The following is a 12,153-nucleotide window of genomic DNA, read 5'->3' as shown; positions in this document are numbered from 1 at the left end:
GGTACCCAGGGCACTTACTATGGTATCCTTCCCGACGGCCGTACGCTGAAGGTGGCCTACAACGTCGCTGATGCCTACTCTGGCTACGCCGCTGAAGTCACGCACGAGGGTGAGGCCCGCTACGACCACGCCTACGCCCACCCCTCTTACCACCCGCAGCCCACTTACAAACTCGTCCACAAGGCGATTGCGTACAACTAGAGCGACATCGAGCAAAAAAGTAACTGAAACGCCGGCTAGAGCTGGTAAATTTTGGCTGGGTGCAATGATGAGCCAGTTGCATGTACTTTATGGAGTGATTGTTATTCAATACATCTACCGATAAGCTATGTCATTTTTGTACAAACACACAGAACAAAGTAAAAGCACGTGCACAATGTTCACGCATACGTAAGGGTGGTGGGTAGCGTGAAACGTTAGACGTTTTGGTGTTAAGGACAAGACTGCTAGCTGTACCGAATGATCCTGAAAACGGCTATTTCAGCTGGCACCCTAAACAAATGTGAAACACCTCCTTTTAACTTTTATTCTGGGGTTCCGTGAGCGTGAACAGAAGCAGGACTGAGAGCTGAACACCAAAGCCCACACATCTCAGGCGGAAAATATCTTAAGAGAGCTACTATTGTGTATGTACAAAGTACCGAAAGAGCCTGTAGGGGATACATGACTTCGCCATTGATGCCATTGGTGTCTTGAGACACTGATGTGGAGCTTAGTTGTATAAGTTGGAGGCCAAAACGCACAAAGTAATTTGGTTGGTTTTACGCCTTCCAATCTAGCTTTTGCAGCCAATGATATTCACCCATGTCATCAAGCTGTCTGACGCGGAGAAGTGGCCAAGTGTATCTCGTACTTCATCCTTTGCGTTTCCGTTCGTGCTTTTGTAACATATAATTCTAAGCCCTCGTTATATATGCACATATGTATGTACATATAAAGGCATTATATATATATATATATATATATATATATATATATATATATATATATATATATATATATATATATACTCGCCTCGTGACGCCATTTGTAAGGTATCCCAGAACAAAGTTACCCGCCGCTTACTGAACACAGACTACCAATCTACCAATCATACCGCGGCGAACATTTTACATCCTTGGGCACCACGTTCCACGCTGGCGACTCAAAAACGAGCGCCGACCAAATTGTCCGCAATTGCCCCATGCGTGGAAAATAGGGCTGATAGTTTTCCGTTGCTCTTGTGCAACGGAAGGACATGTTGCAGCGCCTGGTGAGCTGGTGAGGAGGCGGAGCAGTTCGGGGGCCTTGTTGACATGCACTTATGTGTACGTACGTAGGTTGTAGGTCACGCTCTTCGAGCAGCTCTTACACCAGGAGTCGTTTGAGACCGATCATCGTGTCGGTTCATATATCGCAGCATCAAGGTCCCTGACAATGCGGGACAAGTGTCTTACTCATGCAATCAGAAGTGTGGTGGGACTTCATTGCCCTTAATGGAAAACATGATAAAAAAACAAGGCTAATCACTCGTGATTTCACATTCGTAAGTCTTGGCTCCGCACCATATTATTTTCAGGCGTGAATGAAAACCCGTCAATGCCACCTCGAAGCACTTCATCTTCACCGTTCTGATACCCTTTTGGGGGTCGTGGGACAACTTCACGGGATCGATCAGGACAAAGATGGCTACTACAGGACAGGGAGACACCGCACACGCTACGAGTCTTACTAGACTAGTTGGCGGAATATTTTCTTGGAAGACCACGTCAGCCATATTGCGGGCTTTTCACTGGCCCAATTTGTCGCCCATGGACAATGTGCGGTGGAATTACCTCAAGGGACCGCGTCCATTTACACAATCTAGTGACCTTTCAGGATCTCAGCACAGCCTTCATGCTTGAGATGAGACAGGTCATCGTCAACAATATCGAACGCACGGTTACTTAATCGAGCGGAAATGCATCAGAATTCAGGAATGTATTCAGTGGTCCCGATTTGATGGATATGGAATCATGGATGACCGTCCCTGTCGCTAATCGTGTTTTGCGACTGGATTGCCAGTCTAATGCCAAAATAGTCATGATTGTGCGGTAAACACACGTGCCACCGATGAGGAAAACTTAACTGAAGTTTTATCTTGACCCCTTATCAATGCCCCAACATATAGCCGTCTCGGAGAAGGTCCCTCGACGACGCCTTGTGCCGGCGTCGAGTCCCGCTCTTCCGTTTCCAAGCGGGAGAAACGGCCACATGCCGGTCGGAAGGATTGTGTGCGAAGTGTGTTAGTTGCAAGAAAAAATTGCGGTGGGGCAATTTTGACCAACGACGTGGGCGATATCAAGAACACCGAGACTAGGGTGGTATCGGGTTGATGGTGTGTTGACCACTCGCCTCCCTGTCACCGCTTACGCGTTGGCCATTGACGGGTTAACAGTGTGCCGTGTGGGGGATGCCTCCTCTCGGATCAAAACCATGCATGCGATGGCCGGGAATCGAACCCGGGTCAACTGCTTGGAAGGCAGCTATGCTCACCACTATACCACCATCGCTTGCGATCAATGCAAATGCTGCATATAATGCTGCACCAGTACTTGCTTTCACTTAAAAAGTGAAAGTGGGCCGGTGAGTGTCAGACGTAGTTATTATACGCCGGTCTGTCGTTCGACGTTTGACGAAATGACGTTTACAAGACAGCTATTGACATTCCAATCACATGAAGGTGGGTCCTGGTATGCAAAGGGCGCCTTGGACGTCTCGAGAGAACGCCGAATGGGCGTTTTGATGTCACATCAAAAATAGTTCCTCAAATTCCGCGAGAAAAAATGTATGAAAGGCACCTAAAAGGCTCTGAAAGTAGCGTTGCGTGTCTTACAGTATCCTTTGATGACATCCTCTTGCCATCGCATCTTAAAATTCCGCCGATTTAGAACGTTACGTTACGTTGAAAGGAATGTTTCAGCTTTGAAGATATCGAAGCAAACATCATATATGGCGATGCTCAATGCGTCAAGGTTTTTTTAACCACGCCATCGTACCTCGAACAACATTGCTTGATAGCCAATTGACCGCCGTTATCTCTGGAGACCGTGCTCACGAACGCCAGATATGAACGCATCGACCACTTTTGTATTCCCCTTGATCGCTGCCGGTAGCGCCGGCAGGAGGGGGGCACGTGCATCCCCCCTAGGTTCCGAGGGGCCCTTTCGGACCCCTCAGGGTCTACGATTGAAACCTGCTTTGAGCGCTTAAAGGGCCCGAAAGACCGACCGGAGGTTGTTTGGAAGGGCCTGGCCTTGCGGGTCAAGAACTTTAATGTCGTCCAGACGGCCATGTGCGCTAATCAGGGGCCCCTGAGTCAATAAGGGCTTATATGTCGATCAGACACCACCAATTAAGTATAGTCGGCACCGTGTCGGCATGGCCTGGTAGCCCATTCCCAAGCAGGAACAAAGCAGGAGCCAGCGATTTACATTGTTCGGGACCCCAGCGTCTGTCAGGGGTCCCACAGTGCCTCACAGGGGGTCCTGTGTTGGCAGGGAGCCCGAGTCGTCCAGGGGCAGTGTTTGAGGAGGCTTGAAGAGCATGGAGGGCTCACCGGGACCGGCGATCAAGGGCCCAATTGGGGGACTTAATGGCACGAAGTGCTGGTCGAGTTTCATTCAGGGGCTCCAGCCTGCAGGGATGGCTTTCAAGTGACAGTCAGACGGCCCTTTGCGCCTATCGAGGACCCCGTATTGATATGGGCCCATATGTCGGTCAGGCACCATCAGCAGCGTATAGTCAGCTCCGTGTCCATATGGGCCGGGGGTCAACGTCCCAGTCAGATACAAAGCCGGGGCCAGCGATTTACATTGGTCGGGGCCCCTATATCTATCAGGGGCCCGCAGTGCCTAAAAGAGGGTTCTGTGTTTGCAAGGGGCCCTGAGCCCACCAGGGGCGCTGTTCCATGAGGTACGAACAGGGCCCCGGGTGCCCAGCGGAACCAACGATCAAGGGCTCAGTTGGAGGACATGAAGGCCCGAAGGGTTGGCTCTAGGTCACGTAAGGAATTGAGGCCCGAATAGCCGTGACCTAAAATATCAGCCAGAGGTTCTTTGCATCGTTTGAAGACCCGTGAGACAATGCCGGTGTCTCGGTTGGCCGAACAGTAAGCTCCCTGTCAGTCAGAACTTTGGGCGCCCATTTCCCTAGCAGGGAAAAGGCCAGGTCGGTGGTTTGCATTGACAGGGCCTCCTGCAACAATGCCGGGCTTCTGCATCGGTCAGGGGCCCAGTGCCTCACAAGGTGTGTTATGGCGGTGAAGTCTCAAGTCAAACAGGTGAGCATTTGGTCAACATAGACGGACGACGGGACCTCTTGCGTTGGACGAGGCCCTCTGACAAAGAAGAAAATATTAAGGCTGACGATGACTGTTCACGTCGAAACAATGGATGGGTCCTGTGCCAGTCGAGGCCCACAATGCCGGACGGCGGGCCCTCCAGCCCAGTTCCAGCATGAGCCCGTTAAACCGAAGCCCGAGACTTTTCCGCGTAAGAAAGGGGCCCCTGTGATATGATGCATCTCTTTAAAGGTTTCCAGATCGACCAGGGGTCCCGCATCGTGTCGTCAGAGTGAAAGGCGGTAGACACCCCGCGGTGGGACGGCCCTTCAGGTCCTGACCGGGAACAAAAATGCTCCCTCTTAGTGTTCTACTCAAAAGACCCCTTGCCTGGAAATAATGGGTACCATCATTGCTGAAAAGAGTGGGTCGACATGAGCTTAAAAACATAATTGTCATCCCATGTTTGCCTGAGAACGTTCATCCTTTTGCAGTATCGATTAGTGGAGCAACCTACGTCGAAATGTTTGAGCCTGCTCGCCCCAAATCTCGCAGGCAAGGACAACGATGGTCTGGGTTACAGTTTGCGGAAAACCAAACGGCGTTTGCCACTGTAACACCACGCGCCCCGCGCGAAAACGACCGTCTTAAAATTGTAGTTCCGCATGCGTTTCGAAATTAATTCGCTCCGTTCAAAGAAAACGCTGGACGTTTTTTAAACTTTGACGTTGTTCTCAAAACAGATGAACAGTTACAGGAACACGAAAAAACTGGAGATGACCCTATCAGTTCTACCGCGAGATCCAAGCCAGCGTCACTTCACGATGCTGTAAATGCCAATGCGTTATTAACACCAATCTAAGAAATCGCACAGCAAAATATGCGCCTGAGCGACCTTCTAAAAGTGCGATTTATCCTTCAGAGGTACGTTTTTCAGATGCGTCATAATTTCCGTCGGCCCGTTGGCGACGGCTTAATATAAGCCACAGGACCACCGTTGTAGAGCCAACACGGGCTGGGAGACTGCAACGCTTGGCGTCGAGGTTTATGTTTCTAAGATCTGCTAGCGCTTATGTTCAAAACTGCGCACATAGCGAAGTTATGACGAAGCTTCATAGCTCCTTCTTAACTTCTGTCGGTTTAGAAGGAGTCGACTAGACCATTGTAAAATGGGGAACACCGGCGATGCATTTCATGCATTTGTTTAACGCATATTTTTCAGTTTATGAAGTATAAATTTCAGTCAGAATTTATCTCGCGGTAGCTTTTGGCTTCTGTTCAAGTTATACAGGGAAAGGTAGACCATAAATGAAAAGCATGCCCTCAGTAAGAAAAGTGCCATATCTGACGATTTTTTTTTGGGGGGGGGGGGTCTTCCCCATCAGCGGGCTCTTTGTCAACCCTGTGCCCCCACCCCTGCCAAGGCTCTGGCTGTGCGACAGCTGGGTGATCTTGAAATAGTCTCTCCGCAATAGACTGCACGTCTTCGCGGGCGTACAGCTAAACAGGAGGCCTTAGGCGGGGCTTTAAACTGCGTCGAATGATCTTCAATGTCTTTTCTGTTTAAGCCCCAATACAATTTGAAACACTCTCTTAAAAAGTACACCATTTGTGATGCATAGCTATGCGCAATGTTTCAATAGCGTCATACATGTCTGAGCGACTTTCAGATTAGCAGCGCGAAGTAAGCTGCGCGAGATCGCGCGCGTCGAGATCACAAACAGGGGAGCTTAGAGTCTGAAAAGAAAACGTGACTGTAAATCGCAGGGAATGATCTTGAAAATGACTCTCTAAGTTCGAAACCCCACGCAAATGGGAAACCATTCCCTTTAAACCGGTCACTACTACTACGTTGTGTCTTGCCTTCACTTCGTTTCTGAAAACGCTACTTTTCTTTCTGGATATGAGAGGAATAAAACATAACGCTCTTCACCAGTTTAAAGTGATTGCCCCACCTTTGGGCCATATGTCAAAAACATACCCTCGTGAAACCTCAGGGTCATTTGCGTATATTAATAGCACCGGGTAGTGTCATTGCAGCACGATCAAGATGCATTACTCAGCCTGCTTTAAGCCTGTTGGCTCAAAAGTGACACCGCTTCCGGTGTGAATGACACCAGTACAAATGGACGTTTGTGCGTCGGGCAGCAGGCAGCACGGGCCAGCTACTGAGAAGCGCATTGGTTGGAGTTTAAACCAGTATGTCACTCTAGACCATGTGATGCTCAGTTTCGCAAAGGCAAAGTGCACTTCGGAAGGAGTCATGGTGGTAAGCGTCAAATGGAAGAAATAGAAGCTGTTAAACAATTGGACAAATTAGTGCGCTGCAAATATTGCGTAATAAACCCGTTGGAAAAAAGCTAACTGAAATGTTTAACTTTCATAGTGTGAAAAGAGCATCCAAGAAAAGCTCCTCCAGGAGCGGTTATTTCAAATTCAAATTCCGAGCTATTCAGATAGTTTTGAGAAAGTGTGATCTATCGTACACTAAGTGAAACGCACAATAAACGTGGCACGCTCCCCTTTAATTAATACCTTGAAGCCGTACGTCCGCCAAGAGCGTCCACACCGAGATGTGTCATCAGTAGCAAAACCAAGTGAGACAAAGGAATGCCTTGGTACTGGAGCCTTAAAAGTACGCGTCATTGCAAACGTTTTTTCCCGCAAAAACCTAAGCTGGTGAGGCGCGAGCGGGCTGTAATATCGCCGTAAACCAACGCCCGGCATTGCAGTCGCCGCATGCTGGGAGGTGGCGGCATCGCCGTAAACCAACGCCCGGCATTGCAGTCACCGCATGCTGGGAGGTGGTGGCCAACGTCGTAAACCAACGCCCGGCATTGCAGCTACCGTATGCTGGGAGGTGGTGGCCTCGCCGTAAACCAACGCCCGGAATTGCAGTCACCGCATGCTGGGAGGCGGTGGTCACCCCAGGTAACACCAAACTGCGAGGGGCATGCGATACAGAATAACTTAACCCATAAAAACCGTGCTGCAGAGCGCTACTTAAAGCGATACGTGAGACAATGTGCCGTTTTAAGTTCCAATACGCGGTTCAGACGTTTATTTCGATCGACAACGGAATATAAATCGTTTATATAAACAAACCTCGGTCGCTGTAAACGGGAGCGTATTGATGATTCCCAAAACACTGCACTGCAATCGGTACCTGGACCTTTACGTACGACTCCAATGTGTGCCCCCTTGGTAGAAACCAATGATCTCTCTTTAGCCGCCAGGCCCCAAACAACTTTATTTATGTGATATTTAAAGCTTAATCGCTCATCAAGCGCCCTTCTAACCCTTGTTTTAGCAAAACGTCGGAAAATTTTTAACCGGCCGCACTTAGTGACACCCCCACGGTGAGAACTCAAACGCATCGACTCTGCGAGCTGTAAGGACACCCAACATACTTTCGTTTTGAGAAAACCAAATCAAGTGACCTCATGTGTGACATCAAATCAAGATTAAGCATGCTCAATGCAAGTCATTCGTTTAACACGTCTTACTTGACCAATGCATCCAACTTTAACACGTGCTCAGGTGGCCGGCTAGATACCCTTTACTCGGGTGGGGGGTCAAGTTGACCCCCCTAAGGTCTCGGGAACTAAGAAAGCTAGAAACACCACACTTACAGGGTATATGAACCTGTACGTGAACTCACGTAGATCAAAGTTTTAGGTTCCTAGGTCATGGCCTCCGAATTAAAAAAGGTAAAAAAGGACAACTTCCAGATAAGTCTCCAAAGTGCTTCCAGAACCTAGACAGCCGTTTCTAAGCAAAAGGTCACATACTCATTCAATTAGCGATTTGTTCAGCGACGAGTTCCGACTTCTCTGAATTGTGTCTAGGTGACTTATGAACCGAGAACATCGAGAATGACATTCATTTTGCAATATCATGTGACCTTTAAGGTGCAAAGCTGGTCCAAAGGACAGGAAATTCGGTATCACAAAACATTACCGGCCGATTTCAAGGCTGCAAGCATCAAAATATTCACAAGCGCAAGGGCAAGTGTGCGCCAAAAAGTCTTGACTTTTCAAGGTCACCTTTCTATATCAAACGCAGGGTTCAATGACGGGAACTCAATGTTACCCAGACATTACCAGCAGATTTTAAACCTACAAAAACGGAATATTCAACACAAAAAAACAGCGTCCGTCAAAAAGTCCTGACCTTTTAAGGTCATCATATCCTACAAGGTCAAATTCAGCCTAAAGAGACAGGGAACCCAATATCACCCAAAAAGTACCGACCAACTTTTAACCTGCAAAGATCAGAATATTCATCACAAAAAAATAGCGTCCGTCAAAAAATCATGACCCGTCAAGGCCAATCTTCAAGGTTAAATTCAGGCCAGAAAGAACTGGCGTCCGCCAAACTAGCCCGTGTCCTTTCAGCCCGCGTTTGACCTTCAAAGGTGGCTTTCAGAGGTCAGAACTTTTCGACGGACGCTGGTTTTTTTCTGTGGTGAATATTCTGACAGTTGCAAGTTTGAAATCGGTCGGTAATTTTTTAGTGATGTGGAGTCCCCCAGAGCAGACTTCACAGACATATCGGCACCCCATAGGCGGCACTCGCTCATGCCTGTCAGCAAGAAGGGATGAAGTTTGGACGCATATAAAACAATACTTTAGAGTTCTGTCATTTTGTTGTTGTTGACATTTTATCATTCCCGAACCGTGTCCAAGCCTCCTTCATGGGACGTAGGCTCCAGGCCACAGACATGTCTTAAAAGGTTCTTGGTAGACGAGCTTACCGCAGGGTCGGCCATGTTTGTTGGCCGCTTCCTCCCAGTCGGGGCCGGTGAGTCCAGCGCGGACGCCAGGGGCACCCGCGCTGGGTGCGTCATCAGTCATCATACCAGACGCCGCCAGTTCTGGCGTGGGGAGTGCGGTGCAGTCATCACCCGGGCCGGCTAGCTCGCCAGCTTCTCAGTCGTGGCCGCTCCACCCCTCGGCTACTCTTCTCTACATCTCCCATGCCCGCCCCCCCCCCCCCCGCTGTGTGGGGTCATAGCGGGAAGCCAAATCCTCCTCCCTCTCCCAAGAGTGCATCGGTTCTAAGCGCAGCAAGGCGCTGAAGAGTCGCGCCGCTCAGCTGGAGGAGCAGCGCTCCGACCTGGTGATGATCGCGCACTACCTCAGCCTGCACACGCCCGACCGGCTGGCCACCGCGCAGCTGTCCAGCGCTACCTGGCCGACCAGGTCGAGCTGGCCGGGTCTGTGGCGCGTGACCCGCTCAACTGCGCCGTGTTCGAGGTTGGCCCGGCGGCGCGACCGCCCGCTGCCGCGCTGCAGCTCTGTCGATTGCGACTAAGCGGAGTGACGGAGGGAAGTGGTCAGGGGACAGGGCGACTGATCGGCGCGGGAGGGAGAGTGGCTGTATCGGTGCGACTCGATCGAGACCGGGACAGAACAGAGAAGAGGCTGTGTCTGCCTGACACTGGCGATGCAGGGACAAGCGTGAGGCTTGAGGGTGTTTTCGCGACTCGGGGCTGCCGGGTGGTGTGTATGTGTCCAACTCTGTCAGCTATGAATCGTCAGGGTAGAGAGGTTTGCTGTCCCGGTCCGACGAAGTCAGCCGTGGCTGATGAGGGAGGGGGGGGGGGGGGGGCTGCCCCGGTACAGCTCTGTCGACCGTGGCTGATCAGGTACTGACGCGTCTCCGGTCTGATCCGGGCTGATGTACTCCGCTCTGCTGCGGTCCGGTCCGGTTCGGTCCGGTCCGGTCCGGTCCGGCCCAGCTGGGGCTGGAGCTGGTGTGCTCCGGACGAGCGGTGTGCTCGTGCCGCCGGTCAGGAGCCGGCGGACGCCGTGGGGGCACCAACCGGACAGTGACCGGGCGATATGCCAGCTAGTCGTGCCCTCTTGCCGGCCGTGACGCGCGGCCCAGTCTGTGTGTGTAGGGCAGATGGAGGCCAGTATGGTACGGCGGCCGACGCCGTTCGGAACCAAGTCAATGTTGTGGCTGTGTGACGCGTTCGCAGCTCGTGGCCCTCGAACTGCATCGCTTACACGCTCGATAAGCTGTCAGCAGTTTTAAAAGACGCCGTTTTCCCTACACAGCCGTATGTGCGAGACGCTTCCTAGCCTGTTTGCTCGTTTTAGTTTTGCTTTACCCTCCTACGTGAAAGGATACCGTTTTACTATTCATTCCACCTTCTGCATAGGAGTGGAGTGCTGTGCGGGGGAGTAGGCGCGTCTTTGGAAAGGTCTGTGCACCACATGCACCGCCCCGTCCCTCAGTGTTCCCCGCCCATTGAATTATATCTCTGCATTTACGCTGACGATAACGAGATGACCTCGTGCACCTGGCGGTACGGGGCGATGGTGACCGTCTCGGAGGAGGTCCGTCGATCACGCCTTGTGCCGGCGTCGGTTCGTGTTGCGCGCGCGTCTGCCCGCCGGTCGGCCGGCACCGCGGGGCCCCCGGAGTGCTGGCTAAGCGGGAGCAACGGCCGCCTGCATGTTGAAACGTTTATATGCGAAATATGCTAGTACATAAGAAAGATGGTCATGTGACATGTTTGAGTGCCGGTGCGGGCGATATGAGAAAGACCAAACACTGGGGCGATGATGAGTTGATAGTCCGTTAACCGCTCGCCTCCCTCTCACCGCTCGCGCGGTGACCATTGGCGGGTGAGCAGTGTGCTGGGCTTCGGTTTAAAACCACGCGTGCGATGGCCGGAAATCGAACCCGGGTCAACTGCTTGGAAGGCAGCTATGCTCACCACTATACCACCATCGCTTGCAGTCGTCGCAAATGCTACGTATAACGGTCAATAGTACTTGGTTTTCCTCAAGAAAGCAAAGTGAGCCAGTAAGTGCCAGATGTAGTTCCTACAGGCTGGTCTGTCGTCGATGGTGTCGGAATCACCGCCTCAACGCATGGTTGTGTACGCATGTGCCTTGGATTCATGGATGGTGACAATGGATTGTCGCACGGTCCTTGACACTGCATCGCTATCAGCAAGTCACTGTTTCGTCCCGAGAATTGATCTTCACATTTGTTGGGTTTAGTTCAAGGTGTGGTGTCAGGCGTGGGGATAGTCTCAGCTCTCCCATTGAACACACTGTTGACATCAGAGCCGGGCTCATGGTGCATTAGCACAGCACTGGATATGATGCTGAAATTGTCTACCGCATTATGGGCGCGGTGCGGTTCTGACTGCCGATAAATGCCGTCTTTACTGTTATGGTCCTTATGGTTTGGCATCTCTGATAGCAAAAAGATCTGCTTCGAGGCACCTATTCTAGCCATTGTCTCGTAACAACTGTTAGCCATGTAAACAAGAAATACGTTGCCATCATCGCAGATGGTTTTAAAAGACGTCCCAAAATGACGTCTTAAGACACTCATATACCTTCCAATCACCTGAAGATAAGTCTTGGTATGCAAAGAACGTCTTGAAGGTTTTTGAGGCAAAGGCCGTCTTCAGCGTCTCCAGAGGGCGCCGAAATAACGTTTTGATGTCACATGAAAAATAGGTCCTCAAATCCTGTCTCAAAAGACGTCTGGACGGGAGCTAAAAAAGAAAAGAAAATGGCGCTGTAACCTCTTGTTAACCTCTTGTCATCGCGTCTTAAAATTCATTCAGGTGAAAACATTACGTTACGGTTAGGGGTATGTTCCACAATTGAAGGTATTCAAACAGGCATCTGGTATACAGAAACATGGTTATGAGCACTTGTACACTTTCGAATGGAAAAGACTGCCCAAGACAAGACGATTTCTGAGTCAAGCAGATATCCTCCGCATTGCATTATTGGCTACTTCGTCGTACTTTTCAAAACATTGACTGCGAGGAAATTGAAGACTGTCATGTCTCGAAATCGTATTCACGAACGTCAGAT

The 12,153-nt window shown here is 50.6% G+C and overlaps 1 protein-coding gene and 2 non-coding genes across 3 annotated transcripts in view; all 3 read right to left on the bottom strand.

Annotated features, from left to right (window-relative positions):
• LOC119108387 (cytoplasmic FMR1-interacting protein-like) overlaps nucleotides 1–12,153 on the bottom strand; it is a 95,487-nt gene that overhangs the window by 65,967 nt on the left and 17,367 nt on the right.
• Nucleotides 2,460–2,531, bottom strand: TRNAG-UCC (transfer RNA glycine (anticodon UCC)). The gene has a single exon. It is a non-coding gene; the product is annotated as a tRNA-Gly (tRNA).
• On the bottom strand, nucleotides 10,976–11,047 carry TRNAG-UCC (transfer RNA glycine (anticodon UCC)). The gene has a single exon. It is a non-coding gene; the product is annotated as a tRNA-Gly (tRNA).

This window comes from Pollicipes pollicipes, unplaced genomic scaffold (genome assembly GCF_011947565.3).
Source record: "Pollicipes pollicipes isolate AB1234 unplaced genomic scaffold, Ppol_2.1 Scaffold_6686;HRSCAF=7923_pilon_pilon_pilon, whole genome shotgun sequence".
NCBI classification, from domain to species: Eukaryota; Metazoa; Arthropoda; class Thecostraca; order Pollicipedomorpha; family Pollicipedidae; genus Pollicipes; species Pollicipes pollicipes.
This window is presented reverse-complemented; position numbering and strand designations above follow the sequence as displayed.